Below are 13,124 nucleotides of genomic sequence, written 5' to 3'. Positions count from 1 at the left end.
GTCAGATTTGTCTCTTTATTAAAAAAAAAAAATCAGTTTATCTGAGAGAGAACGGGAGAGAGAGAGATCATTTCTCACCTGCTGGCTCCCTCCCCACATGTCTGCAATGTCCAGAATTGGGACAGAGTTGAAATCTGGAGCCAGGAATTCAATCCAGATCTCCCCAATGGGTAATAGGGACCCAACTACTTGAGCCATCACCACTGCCTTCCAGGGGCTGCAGTAGCTGGAAGCTGGAGACAGGAGCCAGAGCCAGGTATCAAACCCGGATGCTCTGATATGGCACCTTAACCGTGAGGCCAAATGCTGCCCACATTTACCATAGTAAATGTGAAGTATATTGATTTGCATTTCCTTAGTGGCTAATGGTGTTGAACACAGTTTTATGTGTTTACGTACCATCTGTACATAGTCTCTTGAAAAATACCATTAAAATTTGATTTATTTTTTTAATTAGATTTTTATCATTTTGCTTTTGTAAGAGTTCTATGTATATTCTAGGTATAAGTCTCTTATCAGATATATGATTTCGTATGACTGTCTCTCATTCTGGGGGTTGTCTTTTCCTTTCCTAGATGGTCTCATTTGAAGCAGGAAAGTTTTCATTCTGGTAATACAATTTAGTTGCTTTTTGTCACTTGTGTTTTAGTGTCATATCAAAGAAACCATTGTCTAATTCAAGGGCGCAAGATGTATGTCCATGTTTTCTTCTAGGAAGTTTGTGGGGAGCAACTCGGACTAGACTAAGTTACTGGAATTAAGACTTATTCTATGCATCTGCTCTCCCACAATATGGCGCTGAGAAGGGAGAAACAGCTTCTACACAGCTGCCTCCAGTTCAACCAATAAACTGTAGGACTTACTCCTGATTGGAGGAGAGCAGCGTACTCAGCTTGTGGGTAGCAGAGTTGGGATTGGTGGAAGAGGACTATAAAGGAGGAGAGAGACAACATGCACCAGGAACATCTAAGGGGAACATCTGAAGGAACACCTGTGCAGCCCCCGAGAGAGCCGGCCGGCGGTGTGCCGCTCCCCCGCGGAAGTGGGGAATGTGGCAGGGGGAACCGCCCTTCCACGGAGGTGGAAGGGACAGTAGCCAACCCCGGGAAGAACCAGCAGCAAACCCGGGGAGGGCCAAGCAGACAAAAGAACAGCGCAGGGTCCTGTGTCGTTCCTCCATGAAGACGGGGAGCGACAAAGTTTACAATCTTAGCACCATGTTTAGGTCTTTGATCCAATTTCACTTAATTTCTGAATATGGTGTGAGACAGGGGTACAACTTCATTCTTTTGCATGTGGACATCTAGTTGTTCTGGCATCCTTTGTTGAAAAGATTGTTCTTTCCCCCATTGAATGGTCTTGGCACCCTTGTTAAAAATCAGTTGATGGGCACCGGTTTGAGTCCCAGGTGCTCCACTTCTGATCCAGCTCTTTGCTATGGCCTGGGAAAGCAGTAGAAGAAGGCCCAAGTCCTTGAGTCCCTGCACCCATTTGGGAGACCTGGAAGAAGTTCCTGGCTCCTGGTTTTGGATTGGCACAGCTCTGGCCGCTGCAGCCATTTGGGGAGTGGACCAGTGAATGGAAGACCTTTTCTCTCCTTTTCTCTCTCTCTCTGCCTTTCAAATAATAAATACATCTTTAAAAAAAGATCACAGCAAAAAAATGTCACAGCAAAGGGCTGGATCAGAAATGGAGCAGGGGCTGGCACTGTGACGCAGCAGGTTAAAGCCCCGGTCTGCAGCGTTGGCATCCCATATGGGTGCCGGTTTGAGTCCTGGCTGTTCCACTTCCAATCCAGCTCTCTACTAATGTGCGTGGGAGAGCAGTAGAGGATGGCCTGAGTCCTTGGGCCCCTGCACCTTGTGGGAGACCTGGAAGAAGCTCCTGGATCCTGGCTTCAGATCAGTGCTGCTCTGGCCGTTGAGGCCAACTGGGGAGTGAACCAGCGGATGGAAGACCGCTCTCTCTGCCTCTCCTTCTCTTGCTGTGTAACTCTGACTTCCAAGTAAATAAATGAATCTAAAAAAAAAAAAAAAAAAAAAAAAAAAAAGAGAGAGAGAGAGAAGTGGAGCAGCCGGGACTCGAAATAGTGTCCATATGAGATGCCAGCACTGCAGGCAACAGCTTTACCTGCTACACCACAGTGCCGGCCCCTACATATCTATGTTTATGCCAGTTCCACACAGTCTTGATTATTGTCCATCTGTAGTAAGTTTGGAATGGGGAAGCATGAGTTCTCCAACTATGTTCTTCTTTTTCTTGATCTGATTCTTCTGTTTCTCCTTTTTTTTTTTTAATTTTTAAAATTTTTTTATTTTTGACAGGCAGAGTGGACAGTGAGAGAGGAAGACAGAGAGAAAGGTCTTCCTTTGCCGTTGGTTCACCCTCCAATGGCCGCCGCGTCCGGGGCACTTGCCAATCCGAAGCCGGGAGCCAGGTGCTTTTCCTGGTCTCCCATGCAGGTGCAGGGCCCAAGCACTTGGGCCATCCTGCACTGCGCTCCCGGGCCACAGAAGAGAGCTGGCCTGGAAGAGGGGCAACCGGGACAGAATCTGGCACCCTGACCGGGACTAGAACCCGGTGTGCCGGTGCCGCAAGGTGGAGGATTAGCCTATTGAGCCACGGCGCCGGCCTCTGTTTCTCCTTGAGTCTCAAATGTGAATTTTAGGGTCAGCTTGCTAGTTTATTAAAAGAAAAAGATGGCCATGATTTTGACAGGGGTTACAGTGGATCTGTACATAGATCAATTTGGGTAATATCGGCATCTTACAATATTATGTTCCTCATCCCTGAACACAGGATTAGTTTCCCTTTTTTTCCTTCTTCCTTCCTTCCTTCCTTCCTTCCTTCCTTCCTTCCTTGACAGGCAGAGTGGACAGTGAGAGAGAGAGACAGAGAGAAAGGTCTTCCTTTTGCCGTTGGTTCACTCTCCAATGGCCGCCAAGGCTGGCGTGCTGCGGCAGGCGCACCGCGCTGATCCGATGGCAGGAGCCAGGTGCTTCTCCTGGTCTCCCATGGGGTGCAGGGCCCAAGCACTTGGGCCATCCTCCACTGCACTCCCTAGCCACAGCAGAGAGCTGGCCTGGAAGAGGGGCAACCGGGACAGAATCTGGTGCCCGGACCGGGACTAGAACCCGGTGTGCCGGCGCCGCAAGGTGGAGGATTAGCCTAGTGAGCCGCGGCGCTGGCCTCCATTTATTTCTATCTTTAATTTCATTCAGCAGTGCTTTCTAGTTTTCCATGTACAGCTCTTGTGCTTCTTTGCTTAAATTTATTTGTAAGTATTTTATGCTCCTTGATGCTATTAAAATAGCATTAAATTCTTAGTTTGGTCTATGGGTTATTTATTGCTGATGTATAAAAGCAATTGACTTTTGTGCATTAATGTTATATCCTCAACCTTGTTGAACTTGTTTATTACTTCTAATAGCTCTTGTGTGAATTTATTAAGATTTCTACATCTATTATCATGTCGTCTTCAAATAGAAGTGGGTTTACTTCTTTCTTTTCAATCTGGGAAACTTTTATTTGTTTTCTTTACTAATTGCCCCATGTAGAACCTCTAGTATAATGAAAATAGAAGTGACAGTAGCAGACATCAAAATCTTGTTTCAGCTTTTCACCATTAATTATGATGTTAGCTATGAGCTTTTCATATATGCCCCTTACAGAGTTGAGAAACTTTCCATTTATTCCTACATTAGTGCATTTTTTGAAATCATGAAAGGATGTTGAATTTGTTTTATGCTTCACTTAGATAATGATGTAGTGTCCTTTTTTAAAAAGATTTATTTTATTTATTTGAAAGGCAGAATAACAGCCAGGACAGGACCAGGCCAAAGACAGGAACAGGAGCTCCATTCAGGTCTCCCATGTGGGTGCTGGGGCCCAAGCACTTGGCCCACCTTCCACTGTTTTCCCAGGTGCATTAGCAGGGAGCTGGATTGGAAGTGGAGCAGCCAGGACTCAAACTAGTGCCCACATGGAATGCTGGCATTGCAGGAGGTTTTACCCCTGTACAACACCAGTCCCCTTTTATTCTATAAATATGGTATATTGCATTGTTTTTTATAAACTGACCCTGAACTCCTAGAATAAATCCCTCTTGGTCATATTGTATAGTTCCTTTTATGCTGGATTCATCTTGCTAATATTTCACTGAAGATTTTTATACCTATATTCATAAAGGATGTTATAGCATATTGGTTTTGTTATCAGAATATTATTGACCTCAAAAACTAATTGGGCAGATGGCGCCGTGGCTCAATAGGCTAATCCTCCACCTTGCGGCGCCGGCACACCAGGTTCTAGTCCTGGTCGGGGCGCCGGATTCTGTCCCGGTTGCCCCTCTTCCAGGCCAGCTCTCTGCTATGGCCAGGGAGTGCAGTGGAGGATGGCCCAAGTGCTTGGGCCCTGCACCCCATGGGAGACCAGTAGAAGCACCTGGCTCCTGGCTTCGGATCAGCGCGGTGCGCCGGCCGCAGCGCGCCAGCCGTGGCTTCCATTGGAGGGTGAACCAACGGCAAAGGAAGACCTTTCTCTCTGTCTGTCTCTCTCACTGTCCACTCTGCCTGTCAAAAATAAGCAAATAAATAAATAAAAATAATAATTGGGAAATTTTCCCTCCTCTTTTAATTTTTGGAGAGTTCTTGAAGAATTTGTGTTAATTCTTTAGGCTTGGTAGACTTCACCAGTGAATCTGGGCTTGGACTTTTCTTTTGAGTTAATGTTTTTTAAAGATCTATTTATTTATTTGAAAAGTAGTTATTAGAGAGACACAGAAAGAAAAATTTCCATCCACTAGTTCACTTCCCAAATCGCCATAATTACTTCACTGGGCCAGGCTTAAGCCAGGAGCCAGGAGCTGCTTCTGGGTCTCCCACTGGGGTACAGAGACCCAAGGACTTGGGTCATCCTCTACTTCTTTTCCAGGTGCATTAGCAGGGAGTTGGATTGGAAGTAGAGCAGCTGGGACATGAACTGGGTAAATTTACCTTTTGGGTAAATTTTTTAAAAATTACTATTTCAATATTTTTCAGTGTTTAAGGTGTATTCTGACATTCTTTTTCTTTTTTAAAAAGATTTATTTATTTAATTGAAAGGCAGGGTTACACAGAGAGAGAAGGAGAGGCAGAGAGAGAGGTTTTCCATCCTCTGGTTCACTCCCCAATTGGCTGCAACGGCCGGAACTGCACTGATACAAAACCAGGAGCCAGGAGTTTCTTCCAGGTCTCCCATATGGGTACAAGGGCCCAAGGACTTGGGCCATCTTCCTCTGCTTTTCTCAGGCACATTAGCAGGGAGTTGGATCAGAAGTGGAGCACCCAGAACTTGAACTAGTGCACATATGGGATGCTGGAGTTGCAGATGGCTGCTTTACCTGCCATGCCACTGTGCTGGTCCCAATTTTGGCCATTTCTTGTAAGTGTTCATGTTGCTTTTACTGAGGAGAGGATTTTCCAATGCTCCTCCTTGGCCATTCCATGCCCTGTTCTCTAGCTTTGCCTTGGCATGAAGCATTTTTATCTTGGTTAGAGTTTGCTGCAGTTCTATTTAAGTAGGCACTAGGTGGGGACAACTTATGATAAAAAGTTTTAGAGGCAGGCATTTGGCACAGTTGTAAAGCCGCCATTTGGACACCTGCTTCCCATACCAGAGTGCCTGGTTCAAGTCTCACCTACTCTGCTCCTGATCCCAGTTTCCTGCCACTGTGCACCCTGTTAGGCAGCAGATGATGGTTCAACTACCTGGGTTTGTGCCACTTTCCTGACACCTGGGTGGAGTTCTAGGCTCCTGGCTTTTGCCTGGCCCAGTACTGGCTGTTGTAGGCTTTGGGGAATGAACCAGCAGATCAAAGATCTCTCTAGCTCTGTCTCTGCCTTTCAAATAGAATGAAAATAAACCAACAAGCAGAACTGTAAAAAGATTAATATGATTAAAATTAAAATAGTTTAAAATTATTAGTGATCCACTGATAAGAAATGAGGACAAGCTTTTTCCTCATGACACTTGAGTGTTAAAAAGTCCTCAGAACGCATCCTCAATGGAGTTTAAAATCTGCACTGTTTACTCTTCTCAACCCCATAATTTTCACTCTGAAGTAAATAGACCTTTGGAAAGTCCACCTATGGATTGAAAATAAATTTTTTTAAGAAAATGAAAGAGAAACTTACAGTATATGGTTTGTTTAGACATTGACTAACAAAAATCAGAACTGCATATACCCCCATCCAGAGAGGTAACTTGTGTGTGTTGGGTGGAGGATGGGGGATTAATGCCATGTGGTCATGTACAGAATGCATGATCTTTGAGTCACTGAGATTATTTGTCTGACTGTGACAGTGGCATGACTGATGGAGTCGCATTTCTCTTTATTGTCTCCTTTTGAATCCTCTGGATCTCAGCTTCAGTATCACCTCTTCAGAGAGACCTGCTCAGATGATCAAGCCTAAAGCTGCATAGGTTTCATTTACTGCAAAGTGCTTACTATTTTTTTAAAATTTATTTATTTATTTTACAGGCAGAGTGAACAGTGAGAGAGAGAGACAGAGAGAAAGGTCTTCCTTTGCCGTTGGTTCACCCTCCAATGGCCGCCGCGGCCGGCACGCTGTGGCCGGCGCACCGTGCTGACCCGATGGCAGGAGCCAGGTGCTTCCTCCTGGTCTCCCATGGGGTGCAGGGCCCAAGCACCTGGGCCATCCTCCACTGCACTCCCTGGCCACAGCAGAGAGCTGGCCTGGAAGAGGGGCAACTGGGACAGAATCCGGCGCCCCGACCGGGACTAGAACCTGGTGTGCCGGCGCCGCAAGGTGGAGGATTAGCCTAGTGAGCCGTGGCGCCAGCCGTTATATATGGTTTTAAAAAAACTTTTAAAAATGTACTTTATCTCTTTCTGTCTGCCTCACTTCACAATGAAGGCTCGTTCTGTGGATACAGGAATCTCAGCTGTCTTTTTACTGTAGTCTGTGTCTCAGTCCATTCAGGCTGCTGTTAGCACAGTACCAGAGGCTGGGGGGCTTCTAAACAACAGACATTTCTCTCTCACCGTGATGGAGACTGAACAGGCACTTGCACATTTGGTGTCTGGTGAGACCCCATTTCCATGGATACTGCCTCTTCCCTGTGTCCTGGCCTGGTGGAAGGCGTGAATGAGCTCCATTGGACTTGTTATGTGGGAGGACACTAATTCCATTCATAAAGGCTCCTTCATGGCTTAATCACGTACCAAAGGCCACACCTGAAATACTCTCACATTGAGGATTAGCTTTCAAGATAGGAATTTGGGGGGCCAGTGTTGTGCTGGTTTGAATCCTGGCTGTTAGGCTTCCCATCCTGCTCCCTGCTAATGTGCCTGAGAAAGCAGCGGAGGATGGCTCAAGTACCTGGGTCCATGCCACAGTGAAGAGACAGGGAAGAAGCTCCTGGCTCCTGGCTTTGGTCTGGTCCAGCTCTGGCCATTGTGGCCATTTGGATGGATGGACCAGCATATGGAAGATTTCTTTCTCTCTGTGTCTCCTCTCTCTGTCACTTTGACTTTCAAATACACAGGAAAGGGACACAGATATTCTGATCACAGCAGCCTCCAAATTTAATATTACATAAAGATTTATTGGATTGGCAAATTAATGAATTAATGAGTATTGAAAAAAATTGGTAAACTTCCTAGTTTGTTGTATAAACCTTCCAGAATCCTCAGACCAAACTGACACATACAATGAATACTAGCCAGACCAAGTTTATTAATGAAAGTGGCTGGGACCAGCACTGTGGTGCAGTGGGTTAACGCCCTGGCCTGAAGCGCCGGCATCCCATATGGGCACTGATTCAAGACCTGGCTGTTCTACTTCCAATCTAGCTCTCTGCTGTGGCCTGGGAAAGCAGTAGAAGATGGCCCAAGTCCTTGGGCCCCTGCACCCATGTAGGAGACCCAGAAGAAGCTCCTGGCTCCTGGCTTCAGATCAGTGCAGCTCCGGCCATTGTGGCCAATTGGGGAGTGAACCATTGGATGGAAGACTCTCTCTCTCTCTTTCTCTCTCTCTCTCTCTCTCTCTGTCTCTCTCTCCCTCTCCCTCTCCCTTTCCTTTCTCTGTGTAACTCTGACTTTCAAATAAAAAATAAAATAAATCTTTTTTAAAAAATGGCTAAAAATTCTAAATAAAATACTGGAATAACAAATACAATCACAAATTAATAGAATTACCTGCCATGACCAGGTGGGAACTCTCTCAGTGTTTTGATAACTTTTCAGTTTTATTTGTTTAACACAATCAATTATGAGAGTATGATTTAAATGTTTTTAATTAGGAGAGAAGCACAGAAAATGAAAAGTAAACATCTTTTGTAGATTCTTACTCCTAACTCTAGTCTCACTTTCTATATTACTAAATCTCTCCTGCTCTGCCATTTCCCAGCTTTAGCCAGATACATTGATATTGCCTGGGTTAATAACATTCCAGGGGCTGGTGCTATGGTGTAGCAGGTAAACCCACCACCTGCAGTGCCAGCATCCCCTATGGGCGCTGGTTCGAGTCCCAGCTGCTCCACTTCTGATCCAGCTCTCTGCTATGGCCTGGGAAAGCAGCAGAAGATGGCCCAAGTCCTTGGGCCCCTGCACCTGCGTGGGAGACCTGGAAGAAGCTCCTGGCTCCTGTCTTAGCATCGGCACAGCTCCAGCCATTTGGCCAATTTGGGAGTGAACCAGCAGAAGGAAGACTTCTCTCTCTCTGCCTCTCCTTCTCTCTGTGTGTAATTCTGCCTTTCAAATAAATAAATAAATCTTTTTTTTTTAAATAACATTCCATCCTCATTAACTTGACATAAACAATACTGCCTAGTTCTGTAACAGGAAAGAACATCGATGCCACATGAAACCATAGTGCTCAGATAACTTTGGGCTTCAATAATTTTTAGTCTATATTTCAATATAGATCCAAAAGTTCTAATCAGTATTGCAAGGGGCTAAATAGAAATATGAAGTGTAACTTTGGAAAAGGCTAAGAGAAAATTATCATTATTTAACATACACATTAGAGAACAAATCGTATTCCTGTTAGTTCACTCATGTTGACTTTATCCAAATCCTCTGACCGTGCTAATTTTTTGGTCTGGTATAGACTATGTCCTCCCAAAATTCAAACATTTAAATCTCACCCCGGCTGGCACTGTGGCTCACTTGGTTAATCCTCCACCTGTGGTGCCGGCATCCCATATGGGCACCGGGTTCTAATCCTGGTTGCTCCTCTTCCAGTCCAGCTCTCTGCTGTGGCCCGGGAGGGCAGTGGAGGATGGCCCAAGTGCTTGGGCCCCTGCACTTGCATGGGAGACCAGGAGGAAGCAGCTGGCTCCTGGCTTCGGATCGGCGCAGCGCCAGCCATAGCGGCCACTTGGGGAGTGAACCAACTGAAGGAAGACCTTTCTCTCTGTCTCTCTCTCACTGTCTATAACTCTACCTGTCAAATAAATAAAAAAAATTTTTTTAAATTCCCACCCCACCCCCTCCCCCACTGTGATCCCATAAGGAAGTAAGGCCTTTGGGAGGTGATTGGGGATTAGGGCCCTTAGAAGCCTCAGGAGAACTGCATGCTTTCTGCCATCTGAGGACATGGTGAGGTCATAACCAGCCTTCTGTGAACCCAGAAGTCGACCTTCAACAGAAAGCAAATCTGCTGGTATCTTCATCTTGGATCTCCCACCACTCAGAACCGAGAAGAAAACTTCTGCTCTTCACAAGGCACCCAGTTTATTGTATTCTGTTACAGCAGCCCCGATGGACCAAGATGGTGTCTACTTAATCCTACCAACTGATAGTATGGAATTAAAATATTACACTTTTTGGCCAGTGCCGTGGCTCAATAGGCTAATCCTCCACCTTGCGGCGCCGGCACACCAGGTTCTAGTCCCGGTTGGGGCACCAGATTCTGTCCCGGTTGCCCCTCTTCCAGGCCAGCTCTCTGCTGTGGCCAGGGAGTGCAGTGGAGGATGGCCCAAGTGCTTGGGCCCTGCACCCCATGGGAGACCAGGAGAAGCACCTGGCTCCTGCCATCGGATCAGCGCGGTGCGCCGGCCACAGTGCGCCAGCCGCGGCGGCCATTGGAGGGTGAACCAACGGCAAAAGGAAGACCTTTCTCTCTCTCTGCCTCTCTCTCTCTCACTGTCCACTCTGCCTGTCAAAAAAAAATTACACTTTTTGTTTCTTTCTGTTTCATTTTGTATTCATCATAGTTCCCCCCACCCACCCAAATATGTTGTAATGTTATATAGGACAGGAGGTTCTCATTATCCCAGATGAATAGAAAAGTAACCTGTGGCTTGCTTTTATTATTTAGCAATGTGTCTGGAGACATTTCCATGGCATCTGCTCCAGTATGTAACCAGTCACATAGCTTTCTAGTATATGAGTGACCCAGACTGTCTTATAGCCAGTCACCTACCGTCAAAGGCATATATTGTATCTTTGCACTTGTTCTCTTTGTCTGGAATGCTATTCCCTCGGATATATTTGCATGGGCGACTCACTTCCTTCAGATTTCTGGTCAAATGTCATTTTATTAGAGACACATTTCCTGACTGCTGACTGCTAAATCCTGTGTGTGTGTGTGTGTGCGTGCATACATGGTGCTTGCATGTATGTGGCCAGCCATGAGCCTGGAACTCAATCCAGGTGTCCCATGTGAGTGTCAGGGACCCTCCCAGGGTGCACATTAGCAGGAAGCTGGTTTTGAAAGTGGAGGCAGCAGAACCTGAACCCAGGCTCTCTTATATGGGATGCAGGCAACCCAAATAGTATCTGCTACCCATTCATGATCTTCTCAGTAGAATACTTAAGCCACTTTGAAGCAATCTCAGCACAACTTCTTGATTTTTTTTTTTCAGTTTTCTCTCAGTACTTTCTGGTTGTTTCTCCCACAGCAAATTTGACAGACCCATTAAAAGATTTATTTATTTACTTACTTACTGAGAGGGAGAGAGGGAAAGAGGGAGAGAGAAATCCTCTATTCACTAGTTCATTCCCCAAATGACCACAACAACCAAGACTGGGCCAGGCTAAAGCCAGGAGATGGAAACTCCCTCCTGGTCTCCCACAAGGGTGGCAGGGGTCCAAGTACTTGGGCCATCCTCTGCTGCCTTCCCAGGTGCATTAGCACCAAGCTGGATTGGAAGAAGGGCAGCTGGGACTTGAAACAGCACTCTGATACGTGATGGTGGTGTTGCAACCTGCAGTTTAACTTGTGTCACAACACTGGCCCAAGATTTGATAGATTTTTTTAGAAAAACATCTTTATCAATTCTTTCCAAGCATCATGCATAAGTGATTATTCCTTCTTCAATCATTTTCTTTCCTTTTTTTTAAAGATCTTTTCTGTTGGCTTCCTTTATTTATTTATTTTTTAAATTTGCTTATTTGTTTGAAAGGGAGAGAGAGAGAGAGGAGAAAGGAGAGTCAGAGAGAGAGTCATTCCCCAAATGGCTGCAATAGCTAGGGCTATGCCAGGCAGAATCCACGAGCTGGGAGCTTTCTCTGTGTCTCCCATGTGGATGCAGGGCCCAGGGACTTGGGCCATCTTCTGCTGCTTTCCCAAATGCATTAGCAGAGAGCTGGATCAAAAGCAGAGCAGCCAGGACTCAAACTGGTATCTTTATGGGATGCTGGTGCTGCAAGCTGCAGTTTAACCCACTGTTTCACAGTGCTGGCCCCTAAGATTTGTTTTTTGAGGGCTGGTATTATAGTGTAGTGGTAGTGGGTTCAGCTACTGCCTGCAATGGCATACCATGTGGGCACCAGTTGGCAGTCCTAGTCGCTCCACTTCCAATCTAGCTCCCTGCTGATGCACCTGGGAAAGCAGCAGAAAATTTTCCAAGTATTTGGACCCCTGTACCCACAGAAGAGACCCAGATGGAGTTCCTGACTCCTTGCTTCAACTTGGCTCAGCCCAGGAGGGTGTGGCTGTTTGAGGAGTAAACTAGCAGATGGAAGAGTCTCTCTTTCTCCCTTGCTCCCCATATCACTCTGCCTCTGGAAAAAAAAAAAAAAACCTTAAAAAATTCATTTATTTACTTGAAAGCAGTTACACAGAGAGAGAGATCTTCCATCTGCAGGTTCACTCCCAAGATGCCTCTAACAGCCAGAGCTAGGCCAGGCTGAAGCCAGGAGCCAGGACCTCCATACGGGTCTCCTACATGGGCCATCATCCTCTGCCTTCCTACGTACATCAGCAGGGAGCTGGATTGGAGGTGGAGCAGCCAACACAGGACAGGCACTCTCATATGAGATGTAGGCATGACAAGCAGTAGCTTAACCCACTGCACCACGGTGCCTGCCTCTGCATTCATTTTCTTCAGTTTATGTAACAATTAATTGAATTATTTAACTGTAATAATAACTACAACAGGTATAAGCAGGCTTAGACAAGGCACTGCTGGCATTGTAAGCATGAGACTTGCCTGGTAGAAGGAGACACATGGATGCCGTAAGTATTCATTGTGTGTTTTAGAGAGAATGTGAAGAGTGCTGGTTAATCTTATGAGTCAGCTAAGTGGAGGTTTGGTTAAGAAAGAGCATCTGTTTTGAGTAGATGTGTATGTTTGTGTGTGTATGTTTATGCAGAGAAACTTTCTAGTTGACGATTAAAGAAATTTCTAATGGTGATTGTCTGTTGTCTATGAATGACTGCAATATGATTGGAATGGAAAGCTGTTTCTCACTGTGTGTGCTCTTATACTGTTTCAACATTTTGCCCTGTGCTATATTGCCTTTTTTATATATATAAAGCCATTTATCCAATGGCAGAATACTCTTCTTGCTTGTTAGGCATTTTTAAAAAAGATTTATTTATTTATTTGAAAGTCAGAGTTACACAGAGAGAAAAGAAGATGCAGAGAAAGAGAGAGAGAGAGAGAGAGAGAGAGAGGTCTACCATTCGCTGGTTCACTCCCCCAATTGGCTGCAATGGTCGGAGTTGTGTTGATCCAAAGCCATGAGCCAGGAGCTTCTTCTGGGTCTCCTACATGGGTGCAGGGGCCCAAAGATTTGGGCCATCTTCCACTGCTTTCCCAGGCCATAGCTTAGAGCTAGATCGGAAGTGGAGCAGCTGAGACTCGAACTGGTGCCCATATGGGATGCCAGC

General features: G+C 45.8%; 1 long non-coding RNA gene across 1 annotated transcript in view; it reads right to left on the bottom strand.

The window, feature by feature from the left end:
• Positions 1 to 13,124, bottom strand: part of LOC138844986 (uncharacterized) — a 77,495-nt gene that overhangs the window by 4,604 nt on the left and 59,767 nt on the right. The window lies entirely within an intron of this gene.

This window comes from Oryctolagus cuniculus, chromosome 1 (genome assembly GCF_964237555.1).
Source record: "Oryctolagus cuniculus chromosome 1, mOryCun1.1, whole genome shotgun sequence".
Classification (NCBI taxonomy): Eukaryota; Metazoa; Chordata; class Mammalia; order Lagomorpha; family Leporidae; genus Oryctolagus; species Oryctolagus cuniculus.
The sequence above is the reverse complement of the archived record's forward strand: the minus strand, read 5'-3'. Positions and strand labels throughout refer to the sequence as shown.